Source organism: Ostrinia furnacalis, unplaced genomic scaffold (assembly GCF_004193835.3).
Source record: "Ostrinia furnacalis isolate ACB-3 unplaced genomic scaffold, ASM419383v2 OfSCF5438, whole genome shotgun sequence".
NCBI classification, from domain to species: Eukaryota; Metazoa; Arthropoda; class Insecta; order Lepidoptera; family Crambidae; genus Ostrinia; species Ostrinia furnacalis.
In genome coordinates, this window is record NW_021135677.1 from 273,535 (window position 1) to 301,183 (window position 27,649).

The 27,649-nt window shown below is 37.9% G+C and overlaps 1 protein-coding gene across 1 annotated transcript in view; it reads left to right on the forward strand.

Moving 5' to 3' along the window:
• Positions 1-916: 916 nt before the first annotated feature.
• Src64B (Tyrosine-protein kinase Src64B) overlaps positions 917-27,649 on the forward strand; it is a 53,947-nt gene continuing 27,214 nt past the window's right edge. Inside the window, exon 1 of the mRNA XM_028316142.1 lies at positions 917-1,233. The gene's annotated coding sequence lies outside the window, so the exon portion shown is untranslated. The remainder of the gene's footprint in view (positions 1,234-27,649) is intronic.

Consider the following 27,649-nt stretch of genomic DNA (forward strand, 5'->3'; position numbering starts at 1 on the left):
ATGAAAAGTACGTCATCCAAGTTTGGAGTAGTAAACACACTTATGGCACCACTCAACGCCATGATTTTAAAGTGGAAACGATCATAGTGAACGCTTTTTAGCTATTGGCGTTAACCATTATTTTGAAGTTATCTTTTTCATGCTATTTTCTGCTATTGCTTTTTATGTGCTATTTTTCCATTTCGTTAAATGATTTCAGCTTTATAAAGTTGTTTGTGACTTGTCACATTTAATAAATTTTCAATTTCAGTCTATTTATTAGCTTTCGCAGTTACGCCACGATAAAGTAATACTTTTTCTGTGCTTGTTTATTTTGGCGCAAGCCATCTTAACTAGACCAGTAAAGGAATTTATAATACCTGAAAGCACTTTACGACGTGCTTCGAATAAAAAATATATTTATTTTGGAAATTGGAACTTTCAACTTGGAACTTTCTACAGAATCAATAACATCTTTTCTTAGCTAAAATTGTTACCTTTATTCATATCGATTTTACGGCTTTCTTCCTTAGCTTAATTGTTGGGTCAATTTTCAGTCCCATGTGTTTCTAAAACGAACCCGAAACGTCTTTATGCTTCGAAAGATTTATTATTGCTTATACATCTCCATCCTTCGTCTCATTGTTTATTTTTGTAACCGTATTGTCAATAGACATCTGTTTTGGTAGCTCCGCTCCTCATTGTCACAGCCGCCGGTCCTAATGAATCTGTTTCAAATTCCAAATCCATTCCGTTTCATGTTGCCGAAGATTTGAAAGTATTACATATTAGGGAGGTCATTCATCTTTATTCGGGGGCTTTGCATTTGGTATCTCCAGGTTTGTGTGTTCGTTATCATATCAGCAACAGTGACACAAGGCTGGTTCGACGCCTTTACGAGCGCCCGACGCGCGCGCCCCCTGCTGCGTCTCCCCTCTACCCAAGTAACACTGATGCAGTCGCCATTCAGTCGCGGACGGTGCCACACGTCGCGTCCCCAAGAAAAGCTTCTCGTGATCGAGCTTTGTCTATATTTTAATGATGTGCCATCTGCTTCTTCGTTTTGTATTACACTTTGAGCGTAACTGAACAAATGCTGTGAACCTGTGCCCAACTGTTTCGACGTATTTTGTCTCTACATAGTGGTAGTTAACGGTTTCGGTGGTGTCGCTATCGTTTATTTTAACCAAGTTCGTGACAGTGTTTCAATTCTGGGATGTTTATGACGCTGTAAGATCATCTACAATAATTCAGGTACATTACTTTTGTTATTTTTAAAATATAATATGAATTTAATGCTAATGTAAGCATACCTTTGGTCTGAGGACTGAGGACGCTATACAATTTGATGCCCTCAAATTAGTATTAGTTAAAATTCTTAGAATTCGTTTATTATTCCGTCTGTGATGACATTAATATTTAATTATCCCACGATCCCACGGACGGAGGGTGGGATCGGTGTGCGGAAACGAGACGGCTAAACCCATACACTTTTAGAGGGGTTGTTGCCTGCCAGCATTTTGTGTTAGTCCGTCACACTATAGGGATTTACGTGTGAATATAATGCTTCGGTTATCTATTCATCGTGTATTTGGAAACCATTCTCGTTATTGCTTTCATTACGTGTGCCCCCATTGTTCCACGGAGCTTTATCTATAATCCAGTAATGGACGAAAAAGTATTTCAATTAGGCAGTATATCGTTTTATTCTATTTACATGGGCGTTTGTCTTCATTTGTTCCGTTAATGATAAATGACTTCAAAGCAATTGGATCGTGAGATCGTACTTCATGCCTGTCGAATGTTAAATGATGAGCCCAACCCCCGATACCTACATCACGCAAGTTTTAACATGAACACACCAGTTTTGACGTGTTCAAACACGAACTTATCAAAATTCCCAGCCCTGTTGTTGTTCGACTATCTAAACATTTAACTGAATTAGTAAAAAATAACTGTATTGTTTCTTATCTAGTTGTGTGAGTAACTTAAGTAAGTATGCTGTCTAATAACTTATGCAATATAACATTAAATAACTTCACATTTCTGTTATGTAGGTATACTTTCTTACTTAACAATAGCTTCATTAATTTCACACATCCATTAAATAATAAGCTCTAAATGAGAGGTGTATAATTGGATAATGATATTTTTAATTTTAAATCATACTTTCTACGTATTCATTTAGGTACATTTAGATTTAAGTAGGTAATTCATCGTAATGATCACAAATTAAAGTTAACGTGATCATTAGTGCTGAAAATTTATCGAATTTCACCTTTCTCAAATATTACTTGACCAATATTCTCATGTAGATAACTTATGTGTATTTATTTGTTAATAAAGACAAGTTTTCAATTTCTGTTAGCAGAAAAACATATAAAAAGTTCATTTAACTCAGCTTTAATTGCTGCAAACAGGGTTTTGCTTGGTTGGTCAGTCTGTTAAAGATCGTACATCTAAATCTCGTTTTATTGTAAAGAAACTGATTCAATGGATTCATTCAGAAAGCCTTCAATTAAAGTTGAAGTAAATCTTTAATTGACTCAACAACATCTTATTTTTGGGGATTGTGCGCGACGAATTTTAAAGTTATGACATAATAGTTGAATAGAACGTTTTAATGACCGTTCCACTGATTTAACGCTACATTTTTTATGTTCAATAATACGTTTCTATTAGCTAATGCATTTAGCGTCACTGTCGTATTAAGATTCGTTTGTCGTAACTTCAATAGCATTAATACGCCTGATTGTCTGCGGGAGAACGATCACTTAGTTAAAAGGACACTGACCCATTCAATCTCTAAGGTCCGATTTATGGACACTGTTGACATCAATGTTATCGTGCCAGTGCATCACACAATTCATGTTTGTATTACATCCGAGAATAGAGTTCGTTTTCATAACAATAAAATAACTTTCGCTCTCGGACAGTCATGGACTTATCTGCTTGTTGAAATAAAATTATACTTTTAAAAGCAAAGAAAAGATTTAAAATTCTAATGATGTTACAAATCTGTGATGACTCAGACATTCCCAAGATGCAGTTATTAGTCATGATGATGAGTTCCCTCGAGGCTTATTCGTTTTTGACACCTCGTTGCTTTCGGTTTAAATGTTATTAAATCATGTTATTTCAATTTCATTCACGGTATTTAAATGTGCTCGACACAGGGACCAAAAGATATACTGACCTCATAATCTCAATTTCACTTCATATTTAGTTTCGATTTTGTTTGAATTTGTTGAAAAGTTGCTGCCCAAAATAAATGGTATAAACTTGGAGTTGTTGCCACACTTAACTATTTGAAAGTGCTCAACGTGTCCGAAAATTTCTTCTTACTCATTCCAATATTACCGTATATTTGGGTTAACGATGCTTATTGTTGATACAAACGACTTTTCGTCTCCATCTCACTTGATTGATTCGCCTACATCTTTTGAAGATTGCTTCGTGTTATTCCTTTTTTATTTGGTTTCAGTTGGGTCATGTTTTATTCATGTCACATTCCTTCGCTCGGCATATTAGCTGTTTGAGGCATTTCTAATTGCATCTGAGAAATGAACACCCAACAATCGGATCAAAGGCCGGCGACCTGTCTGCTACTCAGCCATTGAATCGGTGGTTGTCATTAATATTTATGGGCAGTGCTCTCTTCCACCAACCGCTTCGGGGAAGTAGACAGTAGACACCTTAAAGTCTTTTCCATTACACCGTCCGCCATAAGAAGTACGTGATAATTGACGATAAAAAGTCCCCCAAAATTGGTCGATTGGGCTTTGTTGACTTTATATTTTTGGATACACAAGTTAAAATATTACCGTTCTTTTTTGCTTTAAATGTTGTTAATGGAAAATAAACCCATTACCAAAAATAAAATCAATTCAGTTTCGAATACTGTAATACGCTTATCTGTAGGACTGCGGTCTGTAAATTAATAATTAAAATTAACGGTACATTACATACCTACATTATCGAACTAAATATCCCCGAAATTTTGGCCCAAGCAAAAGCGAATTTAAATAGATGCAAAAAATTGTATAATAAAATACTGTGACTCCAATATATTTGAAGTATCGTGTCGTGCCGCATGACAAAGTGCAACCGTGCAAGACGATACTCCTTACAAAGAGATAGTGTCTCGCACCGCATCTTAGTCATCATTTCCTGGCATATCTAGGGTCAGGGAGGCAACAGTGACTCACTTTTTTTTCGAAGCTTAATAAAAATAGATATCGCTTTAATATTGGCCTAAAATTTGCTCACATTTTAGATACACTATTGAACTGTAACTGAGCACTCATGATTCTACATTATTTACTACTTATGTCAAAGTAGGAACCTAAAACAAAAAAATGATAATTGAGCCACTGTGGACTACTAGGTGTACACACTGACTCACTACCGTGGTACACAGTATTAAAACGTGGTACGGCAGTATTTATATGAAAAGAAAATGCCCATTCCGCGTAGTTTTTTATTAGAAATAATAACAAAACTGCACAAGCTATTCTTATTATAATCAACAATTCAACACGACTCTTAGTACTTTTATTGCTACCTATAAGATCTTAAGTCATCTCAATCTCTTCGTTATTTATTTCTTCCCTATTTTTCTGTCGGTTTTTTTCCGTGGCATTCTGTAAATAAAAAATAATCGATTTAAAGTTATAAAAATATTGAATTCGTATAAAGTATTAAAATTGAGTCACTGTGTACTTCTACGCCATTTTGTAAATATTTGATCAAAAAAACCAAGATGTAAAACAAATTAGTCAAAATTCGGATTAAAGACAATTGATACAAGACCTACTATCCGATAAATATAACGGCTATTACCTATAGCAACAAACAAAGATATGAAAACAATCGAAACTCACCTTAGAATGTAATTTAGTGGGCGCGAAAACAAAAAACATTCCCTCACCCTTCCGCACGGCACTTGACCGGCGAGCAAACTGGTTTAAACGTGTTCGGGTACCAAGACCTTTGAATCGGTAAAAGAGACAAATATATATTCCTATGCCTTCAGGTCGAAACAAGACTGAGCCACTGTAGCCGACCGAGTCACTGTTGCCTCCTTGACCCTACTCGTATATCAATTTCGCGTTGAAAGGTTTCCAAATTTCTTGATGCTATTCATTTTGTTTGAACTGTCGAGTAATGGTTCCCACAATTTTGATGACACCCTAATAATCATAAAAACGTTGTACCTATTTATGTTTCGTTTACTTCATCCATTCCCTAATTTTCTCCTAATGTAAAAGAAGAACAACACTAAACAAAGTTTGGTACAGCTTCTTTTACGTAATGTGTATGGATAAATACTTCATTATCGTCTGGAAGCAAGTTAGCGACGAAAACATTCTCCGTCGGACGTGGGATGTCAGTAGTTGCGAAACTCGCTGTGGGAGCTTCGAACACTCCTGGCCCTCCGCACGCCGTTAGCATAGGTAATCTTGACACTAATACACACAAAGATGTACAGATAGAACGTGCTTGTTTTGTTTGAAATTGAACGCTAAATTACGAGATTAAAGATATAAAGCAATACAGAAATTGGACACTTATCGAGGGAAAATGACAATAAAAATTTTGCCCATGAGACTTAAAAATTCAGAAGAATAAATCCATGAAGCGGCTGGATCAAGGTAATAACGAGTTTGATATTATGATGAATCTGACAAGCCCAATGTCACCACCTTGTCATCCGAAGACATAAAGCCAAGGCCTTTTGATACCGATCAGCTGTCCGTAAATACAATTTGCATCATTACTTGTGTTGCAATCTGGTTAAACAGGTCACAATGGAAGACAAGCGATCATATAACGATGAAGACGTCAAGATAGCAGCGATCTATGTAACTGACTGTTATGATGGATAACTTACTAACAAAGGTTGTTTTCGATTTGCTCAGGCGCTGATGGAGTGTTTGGAAAAACAACAATGAAATCGTGTTTGTCAACAGTTTCATTGATTTCGTAATACACTTAGTATTTCCGTACATGGTTGCTGTGTGCGAATATGATTACAGTAATTTCGGTCGTGACAATATGCGTTTAAGGCAGGAAAAGGTTTTTTTCTTGGAGTCTGCAGACGGAAGCTGCGATTGACGAGCAGCGCACGATAAGGGATCCTGCGGATTAACGCCATTAAAGCACTTGTTGATCGCAACCGGCTTCGTGATGATGTCTTACGGAAATTTGAGCAATTACGGTTTAGTATTCGTTAATACCCCGTACATGTTGGAGGCCGTGGAATAAATCATGCAAATAATCAACGAATATGTTTTAACAACGTAGAGCCATCCATCACCACATACGCGTCCACTATTTTAAAGGAACAAACAATTAAATTATGCGATGTTCTGATATAAAATAAAGAAAGTATGTTGTATTAACCCACCAAACGACATTTCTGATTAGTCTTTTACGTGACATTTAAAGGTTGAATTGCGGAGCAAATGTTAAATGAAGCAGGTCACGATTTTTACAGTCTACTTCACGTGCATGTCGCATCATCGACGAAGCAGTTATGTTTTGTAAATATTCGATGTTTGTTTCTCTTTGAACTAGTTTAACTGACAACAATTTAATCTAATGAATCGGTCGATTATCCAACGATGTATGAATCATCGGTCCTTAAAATAGAATCAGGAGGAGATGAATTGACGCCATTACTTTTTGGTCATTTAACTGACCGTTTGTCTCCACAAATCAGATCCTAAATAACACGTTAAGCACATGTCACTTGTGAAGCGCTGAGTCTGGAGGCGTGCTCTAAATAAAATTCAATTAATGTTCTCGCTACACCATTAGGTAATCTGCTCTATCATTGCGTTGTAATAAAACTAGTTAATACGGGACTACCAGATGATGGTAATAGGAACGCCTATGCGGGCTACGATTATTGCCCATAAAATTGCTGTTTCTGTAGTCTATTGTTGTTGCATTGCTATCTCTCTATTTAATTTATTCGTGGTGTACTTTTTACGGATGTCAGATAATGAATATCGTAAATCCTTGGTAGTCATTGAATTGCTGTTACCTTTTTCTCATATTTTGACTGGATCTCCGTGGTTGAAAATTCATAGGTTTAATTTGACTTTTATGATGGCCATGAAATAATTTAGTATTATAATAGCTTCACTCGCAAAGAAAATGTCTTAAGATTTATTCTATCAACGCAGGTGTAGCCACTTCATTCTCATTAATATTACCTAGCTGTGGCCCTCTCGCCTTAATAATTCTATAAAAGCTTTACTCATGACATGACTAATTATCGGCGCGTGACCTTCGTGTCCGGGCTAAAAGCAATGACCCCCAGTGCTGCCTTCACAATTCAATTATGCCCACTGATGCCAATACAACCTTAATGCTATTTAATATTAATAGCCTAAGTAGTATTGCCGAAGTTAAATGTATCTTTTCTGTTCATGTTCATTTATTACTTTAATACTTATTTTAACCAAAAGTTATAGCGATTGCCTAACTAATGTTATAAACTTATTCGAATACAAATAGTAGAGCGCATTGCTAATGATAAATGATGATGAACTCCAGTTGCATTGGAAATGACCTTAATTTGTGGTCATTTCTCCGAGGAACAGTTTACATTATGAAAAGGTTAGATAAAATGCCCTTTATTGTATGATTTCACGATAACTTTTCATTTCATAATAGTAATGTTCATTTCATCCACCCACGCATTATTTGTACAAAAGATAGAAGGATACAGGATAATAATAAATACTTATAGACTCTAATTCTCTTTTAGCTTTGATCTCTATTATATTTAGTAGATGTTACAATTTTGTTCTTGTATTAAGTCCTAAACGAACTAATGCATATTGCATTAAAAACATAAGACCATCAAGTAAGTGTCTTTTAGCGTTAACTACCGGAATTCCGTAGCATAAACTGTTGTCTTAATCATCTTAACGCACTTTAGAAACCTGTTCGATACCAAAATATTCGTGGTAATTTACACCATGCGACCAATCTGTGAGAGCTACCATTCATATATCATTTCTCTTAAACATCAAAGGATTTAAAACGATCCACCTCAGTATATGAATGAAAAGGACGAAAGTTGAAATACGTATGTGCTTTACCCTAATTAACATTCACTGTTAGACGAACGAAACGTGAAACGACCCCATTGAGATGATAAAAATACAGTTTTAAAATAAAAATAGAATTTCCAAGGGAAGAACTCGTTATGCAACTATGATCTCAGTTTGGACTTTGGAAGCTTTCACAAACTCGTCTTCAAGTTTGAAGATTCGTCTGTCGTAATGTTGTTCCAGTGGAGACTTAGTGAGCAGTAAAACTGACGTCGCATCAACGGTACCTTGATAAAACACCATAAACTCGGAATGGCAGTGTGTCCCGTGTTTGTGGTGCGCTGACCCTGCCGTGGCCGTTAACCGAAACGGACGATTATGTTTCGATCCATTCGTTTCTTTTACTACATTTCCAACCTCTGCTTTCAAACGTGACGCAGTTAAAGTAACTACTTCAGCAATAACTATCATTTGTTCTTCTGAACTGTTAAACGCTTACACAATCTTTTGTCTAAGAAGCCACGGTGAGACCATCTGGGCCGAATACGCGAGTGTAACTGTTTCTTAATTTGATAGCGAGTCAGTTGTGCAACCAATGCGTTTATCTAGTTACAGTGCGACTGGACAAAGGTTTTTAATTTTGTCCCTGACTACAATGCCTTTTGATTAGTGTGCTTACAAGTCACAATAGATAGGCACGTACCTAATTACTAAATAATTTGCGTGAACGATTATTGCAAACTGGATTTAACCGCATGCAAATTATAAAAAGTTGACTAATCGTAACATTGCTTAGGAAACTGCTTAGTTTGTTTCAATAGATGTTGTGCGCATTGGAACCAGTGGACCCGTTAATTTTCATGTGCTCTGATTGTCTTATTGTATTATCCAATTTGGGTACTTAGATGAAGCAATTCCAATAATTCGACTCCTGGAAACGGTTCAATGAGCATTGCTTATTGACTATATCATGTACTTATTATTCTCATAGAGATGTGTATCTTCTATAATTATGTTATTACGATAACTAAACAAAAACAACAGCTATTACATTCTTAGGAACTCCGTCAATCTGGATATTATGTTAACAAACATTGTAGTCTCAAGCTCAGTTGTTGAGTTTATCTCTGAATATATCCTTTAGAATCTTGTGCATGTGCATCTTAATTCTATAACATTACTTAACAACCACAAGGGCGATTCAGTATAACCAACGGTTGGCCGAGCTTACATCGATCGTGTCTACAATTTTATGAGTCATAAAATTACCCACCGCAATTGTATGTTCTAGGAAGACTCCAGGCATGTTTGTATTTCTATGAGTAACACTATGTTTAACTAATATAAAACTATTAATATTTTCAGGTACTAGCCATGTAATCCCTGTTCGCCACTGGTAAGATCCTCAGACTAGTCTAGTACTAAAACTAATGTTAGTCCCAAATTCGCAGCGAAACTTTTGGAAATTTTAGCGCTAGTTAGATAAACTGTGTTGTTTGAGTTGAAAACTTTGGCACATTAATTTAGTGTTTAAATTCATTATTATTCTACGTAAACTGAGAGCTAAAATACTACTTTTGTTTTGTTGAAGAGGATCAGAATGTTTATAATTCATAATTTGGGGTTTTGTTTCGTGGCTTTTGCAGAATATTTGCGAAGGTATGGCGATGCTACTATTTAAATTACTATATTGTTTACGCCCTATTATGAGTATGTTAACTGTAACTTTAGTTCTTTTGTTCAGCTTACCGAATTCTTCAGTATTTAATTCGTCTTTACCGGATGGCAGGATTATAAGAAGAGGATTCTTCTTTTAATCCTGTGTCAAGTAACATGAGTGTAAGATAATGATAGAGCATTATATCTAATTTGTTCAAATATTTTGTATCATGATGTACTATCACAACATTCGTAGTATGCAATGTGCATATTACCACTATTACCAGATATTACCAAACAGCAATCCAGTTCCCGTTGATATTATATTAGGTAAACTTAGTGAAAGTTTTGCTTCAGCGCGTCATGGCGGCGCAGTAATTAAATCATACTTGGCGTGCGCCGAATAGTTCTTGGAGCTTTGGCATGATCACTTTGAAAGCAGTACTACTGTCCATAATATTTCATAAATTATGATATGAAGGACTTCAAAAATATGAAGTTTGCGATGGATTTCCTGGGATGTAATTTAAGCGGGACTCAAGTAAATCTAAGACAATGTTAAATTTTCTAAATCGAGAAAGACATGAATTTTCAAAAGGATGGGTCTCTTAAAATCTGAATATTAACTAACAATCTATGTATATCTGATTAGATATGAATCAGAACAATGTGAATATGCCAGATTTTATCTTACTTTATTGTATAGGATACCCTCGGAGGCCCTGGTTAATTACGCGTGCTTACGGATATTTATACGTTTCATATAATTTTCTGAAGACTACAGAGACTTATTACCTTTTTCATACATTTTGAACATAAATCGCCTAGTATATTTATTTCTTACTTAACAATAATAGTCGGGAACTATGAAGAAGTACAATAATATGGATATCTTTGCATTGTTTAATACTAATCAGGTGCTGCCACACGACGTCTATACTTAGGCATAGCGCAAGATTTTTTAAATAACAAAAACTTTCACGGCTTCCAGCGGAGTTAACGAACCGAACGATATAATATTACCATATTTTTTCGCTGCTGAGTCTCGCGCACGATAATCTGCGGAGTAGGGCCCTGTTGAACTTCCGTTTGCATGGTTACCCTGCGTGACGTATGTGTTAAAGAGGATCATCGACCTTCATAAGGCGTTTAACCCTCCGGTGTCTTTGGCCTTACCCTGTAGAGATAGTTACAATTCCAACCTTGTTTCCAACTTTAAGTAAATCGACCCACTTATGCCATCGATTCGATACGAACCTCTAACAATACACGCCTCCAAATGGCATTGTGATTGAGGATTAGAAAGGTAGTTGTGAACGTGTTAACTCTCTTGGTCTTTTACTGAAATTCCCCAGATTGTGCTTTCATGCATCGCATCGTTATACACTAGTTTCGCCGAGAATGTTGAGATTTTCACAAAAGAGATCGTTGTGGTAAAAGTAATTTGACTCAAGTGCTAATTTCTAGAAAATATTTTGTTTTTAAGCCACCTATAACTATACAAAAGACTTGAATGTGCCCTTCATGCACAATACAAGTGAACTTACCGACTCAATTTTCTCACGAAACTAAACGATCTAATTCTATGTTACAGTATTTCTATACGAGTCAGTGGCTCGACCGCGGGAGAGCGGAGTCTAACAATACGTCTTTAGTGCAAAACCAGGGGTTACGGTAATCAAGCACTGTCAAGCCATAGATGTGGTGCCCTGGGGTGACCGTTCGATTTAATTGCAGTTATTACGCAACCCTGCCACTATTAGGTCCTCAATGCAGAAGCCAAGACCAGATTCCCAACCTTTTTTGCTCAGACCCCACATTTTAATGAGTACAACTCAATAATCATGTTAAATTCATGTAACCATGTACATAATTGTGCCTACTCTTTGAATATACAGCTTCGATGTACCAAAATAGGACGGATTTCACCAAACTGGCAAGGAAAACGAGGCTAAAATTATGATATTGATGCTAATTATATCTACCTAAAATGGATGTAACTTTAGTTCCTTGATAACACAAACTAGCCCCTATAAAAGGCCAGATATACTCGTACAACGACGCCGATAAATTCTTCAGCTGTCGAAAAACAGTGCAAATGGAAGCCATTTAGATGTTCTCAATGTCCACTGCTCCCTAGTGGGATCTTGAATCTTGATACTTGAGAACCGCTGATGCAGACGGTTCACTCCACGAACCTTTTTAGAAGAGAATTCTCACGATTATTGGACTTAAACTAGCAATCTCAGCTGTTAAAATTGACGGACGATGGACGGAGGCGTGACACGAACTACTCACGCTAGCAGAGTAATTTAAATCACAGACAAACTTATGATTCACACATAAATTATCGCGTTAGACGTGTAAACGTTTTAGTTATTTACTTAAATTGAAATAGGAAGCACGAGTAGTATTGATGATACCCTCAAGTTCCTATAGTTCAACCGAAGTTAATTGATACAAGCAGCTATTTAAAAAAATATTTATAAGAGCTTATGGAAGTAAAGTTGGTTACGAGTTTGGTTACCGAAGCAATTTTTTTACCCCATACATCCCTGGGGACTCGTTTACCGAAAATCGAAACCCATGGCCTACATTCGTCCCAAGTTCCGATCCATCCCATGATATATGGGGCCCTTTGGAAAATAATCTTGCCAATAATACATATACGAATGTATCACTATTAAAATATTTCCACATACAATATCATCGCCTAATCTTGCAAGGCGATGTCTTTGACGTCAGCAAAGTTAATTTGTTATTTTATGTTTTCGACAGACAGGTTTATTAACTAACTTCGTGGGTAACCCTTGTATCTTGGAACTGCCAACAGGGTCCACCTTTTTTTCGGAATTGAGATGAGGAACTAAAAACCTCATTTTATTTTTGCGAGTAGGCTTTTAAAAGCACCTTCACACGTCCCACTATTTATTAACCCTGCTTTGGAACAGTAAATGATCCAGTGGTGAGTAGAAGTTACACATTCGTTCGGTATGAGTAGAGATGTGCCGCTGAGAAAGTTCTCGTTCCCGGCAATATTCCCAGTGAGAATATTCTCGAGAACCGAGAACGCTCCCGGGAATATTCTCAGTGTTCTCGACAAAATACATTTAGTTTTAATTTTAATTTTGTTGTTTATATGTGATATTATTTGTAATGTTTCGATGTTTTATTAACTGGGCGTTAAGACTAGTCGTTATAAACAAGACATGAAACGAGTGAGTGAGATATTGCTGTCTTGCTCACTCTTTTCGTGGCGAACGCGTACCGCGGCTTTAGGACTCGGCTACGGTATTTGAACATCAGTGTGCCTCTGAGTTTTAAGGCCCTTGCCACCCTGGCGGATTGCAAGCGGATTCAAAGGGATTCAAAGTGGATTTAAAGCGGAGTGGCGACGCGACGGAGAAGCGGCGTGAAAATATCGTAAAGCTTCCCAAAGGCTGCCCAGCCGAGCTGGATTCGATGATTGACCTTTTTTTCGAAGTTGGACCTACCTAACTTGACTGTTTGTCCCAGGTATACATTATTGTCAACAACCTCGAGCGTAGAGGGTCCACCTTTTAGAGGAGTGGGTGCAACACGGTCTTTAGACATGATTTTTAAATCTTGTCCATGTTCATTTTGAGACCCACTTGTTGAGAGACTCTATTGAGGCCATCGAGCATTGTGCCTAAATCTTCTACGATCTCAGCCATGATTACGATATAGTCTGCTGTCTGGGTGATGTACTCGCCGTTGATATTTATGCTGAATCCGCTCCAGCCCAGAAGCTTGAAAACATCTTCCAGGGCGGTGGTGATGACGTCTCCCTGTCTCACCCCTCGCTGCAACTGGATAGGTTTCGGGTCGTGATCTTAAAACGGACTGTCACTGTGACGTGTTTGTACAAGCCTTTCAACACTTTAATGTATCAATAGTCAATTTGGCACAGTTGAAAAGACTGAAGCACTGCCCATGTTTCAAACGAATCGAAGGCTTTCTCATAGTTCAAAAACGCAAAGTAGCTGATTATACTCCTTGATCTTCCATATAGTCTGCCTTTGCGTATATTATTATGGTATATGGTACTAAAGCCTTTTCGGAAACCGGATTGTTCGGGGGGCTGAAAGTCGTCAAGCCTGCTAGCGTGGCTATTCGTAATGACTATCGAAAACAGCTTGTAGACATGGCTCAGAACCGAAATGGGTCTATAATTCTTCAACAAGGTTTTGTCACCTTTTTTTGAAGAGGAGTATTACCATTCTTCTAAGTGTCGGATCAATCTAGCTATCATGTATGTATTTTCTATAAAATGTATCAAATGATCCGTCAGACAGGCTATCCACAACTTATCCAGAAGTGGCGAAACAGGCCCTTACTATGCGATTGTGAAATATGCCCTTAAAGTCAAATAATAATAGTTTAAAAAACTAAAAACACGCTTTTAATTACTAACAGCACTAAAAAGCCAAAAATCATCAGCATTAAAGTGCTCGAAAAGACAAATCCAACGAATCCAAACTCGATGAGTTTCCACCGTTTCGTTTAGGAGGTCCTATGGCTACCTCCTGACTCCATGATTAGGACACTGGACATTATCTAGCACTTAAAGATCTTGAAAAGACATCCAATGAACCCAAACTCGATGTGATTCCGCCGTTTTGTTTAGGAGTTCTTTTGGCCACCTTCCAGTCCCATCCAGACCAGACCAGCTGGTACCACAATATTGTATTGTCATTTCTAATCTACATATAATTGCCAAGTTTCATGATGATACAAGACTTAAAAGTGCGTGTAATTCAGATTTTAAGATTCCATTACATAGTTAGTTACATAAAAACGTCTGCTCGTTTGCCTCCTATCACATAAAAAAAAATACACGACGACCTAATAAGAGCGTGTTAAAAACGAAAAAATGGACGGTTACATTATTTAATTACGTGTAAAAAGAAATTTCTGTCATCTTACATTATCATTAAAACGACATTTCAAGACGAAAAAAATAAAATATAATAAAGGTGCAGTTGCCAAGAATATTGCCGAGAAAGTTCCTGAGAATATTCTCGGGAACACTGAGAATATTCTCGGGAACACTGAGAATATAGCCTTTCACTGCAAATAGAGTGTATTGTTTAATATACACTTATCTGTTGACTTCATTTAATACTATTTTACTTAAGAAAGTTTGTTTATTTACATTTGATGAACATGATTCTCAACCTTTCTCACTTAGGAGAACGCTCCCGGGAACGCTCCCGAGAATATTCTCAGTTGAGAGAGCGTTCTCGGGAACGGCACATCAATAGGTATGAGCATTGAACAGTGCAAATGAGTTAAACCATAGTCAGTTCGTGCTAAATATAAATCTGCACGCTCAAGTTCAGAGACCTAGTAATGGATTTACTGTGCCGTTCAGTCTACCGCGAAATCCAGATAAGTTACTAACTTGCCGATACAATTTATTATTTTTTATCGTCGGCTAATCTATTTACAGTTTTGCTATCGTTTCTTTTAAATTAAAGTCAAAGTTATTGCGTATAATAGTGGATAGGTATTGTTATTTATAGAATGGGAAATCAATAAACTGAAAGCGCTTTTCTAATTAATGTTTTGGACGAGAAGTACCATTAACGACTAAACGATACGTTCGTTAATTAAGTAAGTACTCTCTCAGCTTCGTGAAATTTAATTGACGTAATCGCGACGAAAACGAATCTAATTAATAAATTCCATGAAGTACAAAGCATCGCAGTGCGGTGATACCCCGCGCCTTTGACATTGCGCTGAAATGTTTTCCTCCGGAGACTCACAACGCATTTCATTTCCCAACATTTTCCAACTCTGCATTTTTTAAATTCATTCGCCGCACATATTATTTTTACGGCGCTTTAAGATAATTGTAGAGTTTAACATGCTAACGGCGTTGTTTTTTCACCTCACCACCAAATTGCCTTTTGCGGACCGTTTCAGCTCGCTTATTTTGCATTCAAAATGTATCATTTCGAAATGTAATATCAATCTCAGTTCGTTCCATGTTCGAAATCAAACTTGAAACATTCCTCTCCCCGTCATCACAACAAGAAAGTCAGTAAGTGAACTGTTCGCAATGCAGTGATTCGAACTATTGCATTTGCGGCGAAATCAAAATTGTTCCGAATACTGCGACCACATTTCCCCAGCGGCGTTTACGATCGAGAAACGCTTGAACAATAACAGTTCATATGATATCGGTATTAAATTACTCGCGAAAGTGCTGATGCTGGACAGTTAATAGTCGCTTTATATCAACCGATTTAATAGATTCTTTTTTCAGTGTAGTTTATCTTAGTCTCTCGTTGTTCAGACGTGTGGATGCAACGTGTAGACAGAATGTTAGCAGCTTTGCTGAGAAACCCAACAAAATTGACTCCCGCCTCGGTATTCGTCTTTGTACATCTGTCGCCTAATTAGATCCAGTTCACCTGCTTGATTAATTCTCCAGGAGCGGGGACCAAAAAGGTCGTACAGGCACCATACAAGGCGCAGAAATCTGCACTGTGCGCCGTGGCTGTGTAATTGAGCGTATGATACGTGACGCTGACCGGCTGCGACCAGCCAGGGTGGATGAACGGTCTCTGCAGGGCTGCTACTTAGATATTGTACTTTTGTTTACTCACACATTTCTAGAAGAAAATATGCTACCTCCTAATTTAAGATTTCTTTAATCGGGCATTAACTTGCGTCATTTCCGCAATAAGGCAATTAAATCTCATTAAAGTGTTCCTGTGATTTCAAAGCCTTATGTTAGATGATTATCATCACATGCAAGTGCAATTAATAAATCCATAGATTTAAATCAGCACTATCAATTGGTGTTCGATTTGTGTAAAATCAATTAATGCGATCCATCTGGAGATAGTGGCGATAACCCTTGTTTCTACGCATTCTGTAAGTGGCTACATAGCACATGGTATGTGGACGTACGAAGCATGTGGTCAAGCCGCAGCTGCGCTGTGTCGCAAATGGGTGTAGGTAAAACAGTATTATAACAACATCTGAACAATAATAACGGTACACCTTAGACACGTGCGGGTATCACGTTTCGACTGCAGACACCGGCGTAGGGTAATTGTCACGTAGCTGCAATCATTAAGCCGCGCGATAATTGTGAACAAACATCCGAAACCGTGGTTGTTACTTGTTCCTCGGCTATTATTGCGCGAGTTTTCACTGCGCGAGCGCCCGCGCCTACAGGGGAGGAAGCGGCCGCGATAAGCCTCGACTCGAAAGCGTAATGGCTACTAATGTAACCAAAGAAAAGCGGCATATCGCCCCATCGATCACGTCATGACCCAACGCGGAAACATGATGGAAAACCGTAACGTGCCTGTAATACATTGCGCCTACCGACCGTGTGTAGCGGCCGTAAGACTCGCTTTATGTTCAGGTGGCTTCTCTTTGTTTGAAACTCTTTGATGTACTGTAAACATCTTTATACAAAGCGTTATTTAAATGGACATAATTTGTTTGGAGATTAATCGAGGTCCAGTGGGAGTACCGCCTACACTCCGTTGTTGTGAAGTAATCACGGTTTAAATCGTCCTTCAGAAAGGACAGAACTGAACAAACAAAATTTTCTTGCTATTTTTAACTTTAATTAGAGCTTTTAGCAGTTAGAACTAAATACGTAAACTAGCCTTTTCATCTTCACAGTTATTGCTCTGCCTACGTCCTGTGGAACGGCGCCTTTATTTCACACTTCAAATATTCGAGCCTCCTCCTCCCGAGGTTCCTTTGAACCCTGACACGGTGTAATGTCTGTGTTGATTTTCCTCCACTCTCCAACTACAGACTGTTTACTTGGATTACGTAGTAATTAGAACACTTGTTTATTAATTAGGACACTGGCACACCTTAATTAACTATCAAGGTGTAAACTTTTCATAAAAGTGAAAAATGTTTTAATATTTCTTTTCAAACCGTGAATACTCGTACCTTATTTGTACGCTTTAACTTTCTTATGTAATAAATTTCGACGTCGTCGATTAATTAAGTTGGATAAATTAAATTTATTTCTCTGCCATACAAGATGGGGAAGATGATGTATTTTCTTAATTGAAATATGATGTTATTTTATCCCCACGAATTCTGAGCAGCTCATCAATCCGGCGTCTAATGAAAATTCATCATAGTTCTTATTCCCTCAACGTCATACATATTGAACAGCCGTTCGGGTGTCGTGATTACGTTTTCGTGTACATGCGTATAGGCATGGTCTATGAACGCATCGAGTTCGTACATGGCATCAGCCACGCTATCGGAGTCATCATCATGCATCGTGATAATCACTGCCCGCCGGTCACGGATCTCCTCAAATCCGTTGTTTTGCCACCACTATTATTATTTATTTTTATTGCATGTGAGTACTAGTTTCCTGTTGGCATTGGATTCTATTGATTTAGTGACGGGTGGTTAGCATGATTACTATGTCAAGATGATTATTTTGACTTCCAAATGCTAATTTGCTTTTGAAGCCAGTCAAATCTCTAGGCCATTTCAAATCCTAGTTGCCTTGCTCACTGAAATTACCGATGCCAAAGTTGATACGGGTAAGTTACAGAATTTCGATGGTTGGAAACTAATTTGTAATTCAGTTTCAATCCTTTCTCTAAATAGTTGAAGCAGTTGTCTGATAACTGGAAAGTAATTAGACCTCAAGGAATGACCTTGACTGTATAAAATACGAAGGAAATATTTGGCAAAAAGTTTGGGAGAAAGATCGTAATTTCTTTCGAGATCGAACTAGCTACCTACTTAATATTCTAAAATCATATTGCTGACGAGATCCGAAGTTCCATTGGTAATACAAATCGTTGGTTTATGCAAAAGGCCAGACTAGCGATAGACTACTAAATTCTAATTCCTTATGCTCGCAGCAAGGTGTGTTCAAACTAGGGCGTAAAATGTTTCCAAGGGCCCTCCAGGGGCCGACAATAGGTGTTTTATGTGCTCGAACTCTGTATATTGCTGTAGAGCTCGTGTTTAGTATTTACTCTTGATATGGACTGTAATTTTATTTACATACCAGTTCATTCGCTAAGGGTCACTTACACTCGTAACGGCAGACTGAAGTCTTTAGGGATGAAATAATGCTGCGTTGGAAGGGGCGAAATCCGATACAATAGCTATTTTAGTAACGAACTTTGAACTTAAAGTCAGAAGGTTTTGAGAAAGCGTCAAACTTCTGTGTAAATATAACTTTAATGTTGACAGCTATATCTGTACTTATCGTTAATTGTAAAAGTTAGATAGAATCTGCCACTAAATCTATTTTAGTCATATCTAATTTCATCAAGTTCTCCGATGCTATTATTAGTAATTAATCATCTATGTATCTGTTTAACTTGTAAATCGTACAGCACCCGGTCATTAGCACAAATACCAAACATTTAATTTTATCTGGAATTGTGTGTATATGTTTGTGTTCCAATTTGTATGGGACCTCCTGATCGCCGCAGGTGTTTAGAGCGGATGCAGAATGACGACCCATCGGGCATCGGAAGCTATAAATTGTGACCGCCTAAAAACGGCACTTTAGTTAATTAAACTCCGTCTAATCGGATCGTATAATTATGTCAGTGGAGTACAAGGCCAGTAAGAAACAATGTAACACGTACTGATTAATTAATTTCGTCAACTTGGTAACTTACAAGTTTACACCTCTGTTTAGGGGTGAAAGTGACTATTGTATATTGCTTGCTAATTAGTAACTGTTTACCACAAAACTATAAATTAAACGTTTGTTCGGTTTGTCTTTAGGCCACCTAAAATGCTTTGTAGAATATTCCAACTTTTGGTTTTGTTTGTCAACAGTCAATTTATGTTAAAACAAGTCATTATAAAATACACCTACGTCATTAATGAAATAATGTTAGGTACATTACTTAGTTTCCAAGTGAGGAAACTACGGTTGCTTACAGGTCAGTCCGTATTAATGTTAACAACAGATTTTCCCTTTTTATTAATCGGTTACTTAGCTCTGACATGGTTGATTAAAATTCGTGAACATATAAAACTATGTTTATGTTGCAGTAACTGGCTGACTGGCTGTTATAACAAAAAACGCAGTGAAGTTAACGTTACCTTAACTTACATAACTTGTTTACCATTGTGTGGAAAAATTTAAAATAAACATTACCCAACTGCTCGCTGCAGTAAAGTAGCTATTAATAATGCGGTGTGCGCTGGAAGTCTCATGTTTCTACACCACGTAAAATCATAATAAATTATCGTCGTCTACACGAAAATATCTAATTAGCTACCCCTTCTTTTCTAGCAAGCCAATTTTTTGGGAGTAAAATTATAGTTTATACTCCCTCTTCCATCAATTTTAGCCAGTCCAATGCATCGTACTTTTTTATAGAAGTGGGTGCAAATAGGCATTTTGGTCACCTCATGGTGAAGCCTTCATCACCTGCCAAAATCGATTCAAATTGCAAACCAATCTTGGAATGTTATTAGTATTTTTGGTTTAATCTATGACTGTATTTTAAACCGACTAGACAAGTTGTAATAGTTCACGAAGCGAAGAAATCCATCCACGTTACTAAGAGTAGGTACGTATTGTTTCTTCGGAACTCTACCCATGCAACAAGCAACACGGATGCCACCGATGCGTCAACCGAAATAGAATGCCAAAGCAATTTCAAGCGGCAATTCTCGCTGGTCACCCCTCTTGGTATAACCCGAGTCTTGCTCATGTATGAAGATAAAAGATTACATTTACGTTTCGTCCCTCCGGCACAAGTCAGTTACAGTAGTTCTGAGCAAATGAGCCAATAAATTGTAGGCGACGCGACGGCTAGCCTCGTAGGTGCAGAAACATGGTGTTGACGATGGCCACCAGAAGTAGGTACTTAAGCTATAACTTCGTATTTTGTATACCTGAAAATTACAAACTAATCTACTTATTATTATTAACCTACTAAACTTACCGAAGTCCTGTGACTTACCTTGCATTTTGTTCTATTAACTAAATTTAAATGTATCTATGTTTAAGCTATGAGTATGTTTACATCGTGGTAATAATATGTAAACTGTAAGTCGACCACATAACTTACACTGTGTGATGTGTTTTTGGAGTTTAAATTAAATAACAAGTAAGCGAATCTGGGTGCGCGCGTAGGTAATAATATTATCGCGCGCCTAGAACATTCCGAGCTAGCCGTTAGCAATGCGGCCCGCTGATTGGCCGGAGGCCTCTCGCCTTTTATGGTGAGAAGCTTCTAGCGGCTCACCGCGCCGCACACGCGGCCGAGAGCCGCCAGTCGTCGTCGAACTCTCACCCTCTGCGAACGTACTAGTGCGCACACCCGGACGCGCCTTCATTTTCAACGTACCTACCTGGACTTTCATTTCATCTATCACCTACGTTCACCCATCGACCTACATCGTCTACACATGGGAACACGAAAACTTATCTTCGCAATACTTTCGTAAGACTATCAAATGAACTCGGCCGTAATTACTGAATCACAGCAGATTACGATCGACATGTTGACACAGACACCGTTTACGATAATTATCTCGATAAAATATTTGCACGAGAGTATCATTCCAATTACGTATTTTAGGTACGAGTATGTTGGGAATTTCGTAACGGTAAATGTGTTAAATAACTATGCTTCGTGCTTCGGTGAGTTTGCTCGGATGGAGTTCAAAGTACTCTTTTTATTGTGGACAGTGACGATTATTCATGCTCCCATAAGAAATTCGTAAAAGGCTTGCGCAATGATCGTGATGGATGCCATTCCATACAGTAACATTAGAGGCAAGTCCCACTTTCTCCTTATTCGAATAGCTTACATTGATGTTCTGTTATCCCTTATCCAGATCTCCGTTGTTCCCGCAAGTTGTTATCCGAACTCGTATGCAATATCAAAGGAGGGTAATCTTGTATCGTTGGAAAAACAAATATCCATCTGTAGGTAGAGCCGCAGTGAGGAATACTCCCAGGTTCGTATGAACTCCCGTCTTGCGGCAAATATAAAATTGCCTTGGTTTCCGAATTCATTCAGTCACGTTTCCGCGTTACAGAGTGCTTCTAAAAGGAAGCTCAATTTATAACACCGCAGCTTCGTTCGGTTTCTTATTTCTTTGTTCTTGTATTGTTGCTAACAGAGCATTTTTAATGTAATACATAATAAATGTAGGTACTTATTTTTATTTTGTGTAATTTTTGTAATCGAATCTTCGTTTCTTACATAACAATTTATTCTCGGTGCTATAAGCAGAGTGTAGAGTTGCAGACATATAAATCTTAATCAAATCTCAGCAAGACGCAATCGTATTATTGCCACGAGTACGGCAAGCAAGTGATAGCAAGGACGTTGACCACCGACACATCAACAACTTCCAAACGCTCTGTCTCTACACTCCCCTTTAACAATCTTGAGTGCCTTTCAGGAGTTCCAAAACTTCAATTCTGCAAAATATGAAGAGTTACAAACTTACAACCGAACAGCGTCGTTGAAATTTCCGACTGTATCAAGTATTAATTATAATTACGTTTCTCGAAAAAGTGACTGAAGTTAACAGTTGCGTGAGAGGCGTTCGGAAGTGGGCTACGCAGAGGGAAGCCATGCGGTATTGATCGCGCGCGCCCCACGCGTATGACCATCGGCGACAGGAGGGCGTCCCGGCTTCCCGTAACCCGTAAACACTCCAGTACGTCGTACGCGTCTATTGGGCTACCAACAGCTGGCAGGGATTAAATGCTTACACGAAATTGACAGACTAATACAACTGCTTCTGCGAACGCTAAGGCTGAAGCGAAAATTTATGTTTTACGCAGCAATGAATCATTTGAAGTGACTGAAGAAACGAACAAGTTAAACAATTAGTTTGCTGTCGTGTAAAGCAAGCCACAGACAATTTGCATGCGAAATTGTCGGCCGGCTAACGTGACGATGCTGACGCAAATGACGAGACGAATGTAAAAATTACTAAAAACGTTTCCTGAATAATTTCACGCTTGAAATCGTCAAAAATTTTCCACTAATTCTGGAAAAAGAATTTAATGTCGTATAATCTTTTTGTATCACGGCGTTTCAAAGCTTTCGCTCAACCTAATCTGTCTAATGGATGTTTGTTTTTATTTGCTACTATTATTTTCTACGGATTTCGGCTTACCCATTTGTCCCAATTCGGTGTTTTGAATACAAACATTGGGCGCTACCGTAAGCTGAACGGACATAAACATCCCGTGAAACCAAATGATGTAGGTTAACCCAATACAGTTTAATCATTACGATATTAAGCCTCTCTATATCCTCAACTAATAGGCTGAAGCCACCAAGTTGTTAAACAGATAATATTTTTAGTAAAGTGAAAATAAACGTAGGCAATACGGAAACAATTTTTTGTTGTTGCCGGAATGAAACTGAGTCGTCTATATTTATCAAACACGCTGCCCCCATGCGGGCCCATTGTTGTCTCATCCTGTACACTCATCCATTGTGTTCCAGTGTTGAACCCTGTTGACGTCCCGCTAAAGATATGCGAAGGTGAAGGGCTTATTCAGCAGCACCTAAGCTGCATCGACGAGGTAAACTATGGAAGTTATGTGTCCCTTCGGTAGGATATTACAAGATGCGGCGGGTTTCCCCAGCGTATGTCCAAGATATTTTATTGCAAGGGAAGCGCTATCTAACCTCAGGATAGAGAATTACAAACACATGCTTATCTTTTCGCTCCACCCCTAACTGCTAATATATTGGACAATGCTCGTTCAAGCGTTATTAATATCTTAGCTCACGCCTTAATGAATCAACTAATAGTTTTTAGTTCTAAACATTTTTATCTTCTCTAACTGGGTAGTTTAAAAAAGACTGATTTATCTTGAGAAAAATTTCTAATTTATGATTTAAAACAGAATTGTTATTACACTTTCGAAATTGCTAACAGTGAAAACCGGTCTTTCTATAAAGCTGTGTTCAGTAGCCGAGGTATTTCGCGCAGACGTAGTGCACACCTCGTCTTAACAGTAATCGGTTCTATTGTTTGCCTAGCCATTGTCAGGCTTAACATACCACACTTGTGTGCCTAGTGGATATGATCTAAGATACAGCGGGTCCCGTAAATGGCACGTATACTGCTTATGGTGTGAACGCTCCTACATCTAGGAGTTACGGTGTAAGGTTTGCCAAGTCTATATTGTTGCAAGAGCTTGCAGTATTTTTGCCCCTTCCGCATCACACACTGTAATTTTTCTGCAAACAATTGCATGGCGTGATTATTAATCAAATTGCAACCGATTTAAGAGCGGATGACGAGCAATTGAATCTGTCGTATCCAATGATCGAAGTACATGATATTGTGTGTCCAATGACGATGGTATCCGGCGGAAAGCGTCTAGTGATGCCTCCTTCGCAGGTCCATTCGAGCGTGTAGTGTGTTTTAATGAGCCTCATTATAAGCACGACTGTTTATCAAAGCTTCCTGCATAATCAGAGTTAGTGCTTACAAACCTTCCTTGCTTATTATGTTCGCAGCCTTGTATTGCAGCTCATGTAATTAGTGTTGTCGCTTCTGCGAATCAAGCATCCACACAGCATACTTAAACAGCCTATCAAGCATTGAATTTCTTACTTTCTAAAATGAATCGTGACCGAATTAAATCTCAGCTTTCAATTAATCATATAGCTAATTTATTATCATCGATTTAATACTTAGAATCGAATATCTCTTCGTAATTCTAAAGATAATTAGAAACAGGAGTCAGATTAGTTCATTAAATCCCTTAATCTACTTCTAGGTAATAATCCACCGTCACATGATAAAGCTTACGCCGTAATCATTAATATGGGACGAGATTACATACCTGAATTGTTTTTATTCCGAATATTTGAGATTAACTCGAATCTTGGTTGTTGAATAAAGGTAAGCATAATTTGTATGTTAAGTGATTACTTAGGTATCTCGTATCTCTAAGCAAGTCTTAGCAAGATAGCCCGTTAATCACGGGCATTCAGTTTGAGCACCCGACCGCCCGGACCATTGTCTCGGCAGCAGGCAGCTGCGTCCGACGCCGACGCTCACGAAATACAAATCAATGTCAAGTTCAGCAGAAGCGACGTGTGACGACTGAAAAGCGTGTAAAACGCTTTATCTATTGTGCGAAATCAGAACTGTAGGAGTATAAGGTTATGCAATTAACACATGTGTGTCCACCCACTTGACTGTGTCCAGCTATGTCTGTCATTCACGAATGTCACATTCCGAGTCTGACTTAGCTGACTGATTAACTAAGTTCATTGGTCAATCATCATCAGCTGTTTTGGGTGAAACTTAAATGGAAGGTTTTATGGAGGTGTACTATGTTAACGACTAAAAAGTATTCGTAAATTTTCTAGATTCTAGATTATTTTGGACTGCCGTTTCTCGTGTAAATTACTCTACTGCCAAGTTCATTGAAACGACGCGTGATAATTGACAAGTGGCAAAAGACACACTTTTTCTAATCTTTTGTGTAGCGCAGTAGGGAATTTGAGTTCACACGGATTTGTAATTAACTAATTAACAATAGAGAGCGTCTGCCACACGCATTGTTTCGTAGAAGGTTAATCTGTACGAGAGTTAGCAATAATGTGGGCGCATAATGTATTAAACAGGTGAATTACATTCTGGAATCTGGAGGATAATTCACGTTAAACGATTAACATGTTCAATTTCACCTGATACCATTTGCCGTTGGATAAAATCATCTAATATTTCATGCTATTAAATCACAACATTCGCAATATGGAATGTCGATGAATAATAAACGACAAGGATTCAAGGCTCTCACGACTCGCGATATGAGCAACCATACATTACTGTAATAAACGTTTATCAGTATCGTAAATATAGAGTGCGATGGAACGTCACAACTGTATCGAATGGTCGGAGTTCAATACCGTGCGTGGATGCTATTCGTCAACGACGATTAGTTCTCACAAGCGTGTGCAACAATACGGCACGTGCAAATCTCGTTGGAAACTTTTTACTGTGGGGAAATAACTTCTCACTGTTCCCTCAGCCCGTCTTTTGTTCCTAGCTGAATAGCTACAGCAAGGGTTTCCCTATTAAGAGTTGTTGGTGTGATTTCGCATTAACAAGTCTTCATGACCAAAACACAAAACTGCGTCACAAATATTGGATGGTCAGAGTTCAATGCTATTTGTGGAGGCTACTTATCGATGTAAGCTCTCATGTTACGCCTAGCGATTGCGGTCTAGCGCAAAACCACACAATGGTGACACGTGCCAATATCAAACATAACACCGGAGCACTCGCATGATTGCATAACATTGTTTTAGGGAATAAAACTATTTATGGATAAGCTGGGTTTATGTGATCTACTTTTGGTATAGAAGCCCGATGTTTTCTGATCTGGCCTTAAAATACCTTAAAAGCCATCGCCGGCGATCATAGAATGACAGATCGCGCGACCTGTCATTGGCCTATGATCGCGCCGGCGATGGCGATCTGCATGCGTTGGTGTGGTTGAAGCCTTACCACCAAAAAAATATCAGTTGTCGTTCTATACGATATTTTTATGGCTATAAATAGCCCGGGGAATTTTCTGGTAGACACAATAAAATATTAACAATAGTTATTTGCCACTACTTTTTGCAATTACGGCGTAATAACCGAGACGAATGGCAAATTGTTTTTCAGATGCGGGTCATTCAATGTTACGTACGTCTCTGGTTTTTACGCCTCTTGTATAAAAATTTGCTTTTCATGACCTTTGTCGAGTTTTTATTTCAGCTAAAAAGGTTTCCTTCCATCCATCCATTCCATCAAGGCAGTTAAATATTCAACTCTTTAGCAAAAATGTCTCAAGAACATAAATTATATATAACAGCGGAACGATGTTATTGACTAGTAAATAATATATTAGCCCTACTTACTATTATTTACTAGGCAAATGTAATACAGAAATATGTCAGCATATTCCTTATTGTTGCCAAGATTTTTTTGGGAAGAATATCCAGATAGAGTTCAAGGAAAACATTTGGCAAGAAACTGGGCTACACTAATTCCCTTTTATATTGAAAGGACAAATCTCGGGACTGAAATAAAACAGTGCCAGTCTTAACTTATTCTGATATGCTGAAGGTTCCTATAAAGTTTAATTTTGTGCCGTTATTGGAAGAATCATCAAGATACCTTTTATACTGGTAATGGTAGACACATCAATTACATAGGCTACCTTTTTAAAATGTAAAGCTGGCTTTATCTCTTCATCAAAGTCACAGCTCAGTGAATAAAAATAGGTGTTTCCGTGGGTGCTTTGTGGTTCAAGTTCAAGATTCCACCCCGCAGGTTATTGACCGGCCTCGGTACATGCGCGACGGTGAATTAAGTTTCTTCGCTTTTCAGTATTCCCCGGTCTACGGTCTACCCAATAAAATGGCTACGCGTTGTCGACGAACTCTCGTTTCACGTCTTAAATTGAATGAATTTTTCAACTGGATTGTCATAAACTTTCATATTTGGTCTCTCTGTATTCTTTTATTATTATTTCTCTGCGTTGAAGTTCTTTAATTTTTACAGTCGTTATAAATGTTGAGTCTGTTTATGTAGTAAAAACATCTATTTTTGGTTCAGATCAAAGACAAATTCATTGAGTTGCTATTTCAATTTTAGAGCGTTGCGAAAGTGATTACAGATTGAACAACATTTACTCGCTCGTTTGGATCCCCTTATCGCGCTTGAACAAAGCTTTCGTTAAGAGCGTTTACGCCGTTTGGCGCAAAAACAGTACTTTTTCAACTCGTTACAATCATTAACCAGTAATACTACAAATATGTTATAGGCATAAATAGTTAGGCAATTTCGTCGTCTAAATAGTTAATTGAGAAAATATTGCGATTAGTTTAGCATTTAAGAATTCTATCAAGATAAGTCCACACAGGTTTTGTAAATTTCCATTTTAG